The 210-nt window shown below is 48.1% G+C and overlaps 1 protein-coding gene across 1 annotated transcript in view; it reads left to right on the top strand.

Moving 5' to 3' along the window:
- LOC119594321 (nephrin-like) overlaps positions 1-210 on the top strand; it is a 44,320-nt gene that overhangs the window by 1,750 nt on the left and 42,360 nt on the right. The gene's annotated exons all lie outside the window — the stretch shown is intronic.

Genomic DNA, 210 nt, shown 5'->3' on the forward strand with positions numbered 1-210 from the left:
ATGTCTTTATACATCTGTGTGGTGTGCGTGGGTGAAAAGGCGAGAAAATGTGACCCGTTTCTACCCAAACTCGGCGTGACTGATCGAACGGAACGAATACTAATCTTTCCATAAAATATGCATCGACGTCGCTTTTAGGGCAATAGTTAGGCTTCTGTCGAATTGGCTTTCGAAGGCTGAGGCTCTGCAGCGCTCTTGGCGCGAAGGAGT

Source organism: Penaeus monodon, chromosome 33, assembly GCF_015228065.2.
Source record: "Penaeus monodon isolate SGIC_2016 chromosome 33, NSTDA_Pmon_1, whole genome shotgun sequence".
Taxonomy (NCBI): Eukaryota; Metazoa; Arthropoda; class Malacostraca; order Decapoda; family Penaeidae; genus Penaeus; species Penaeus monodon.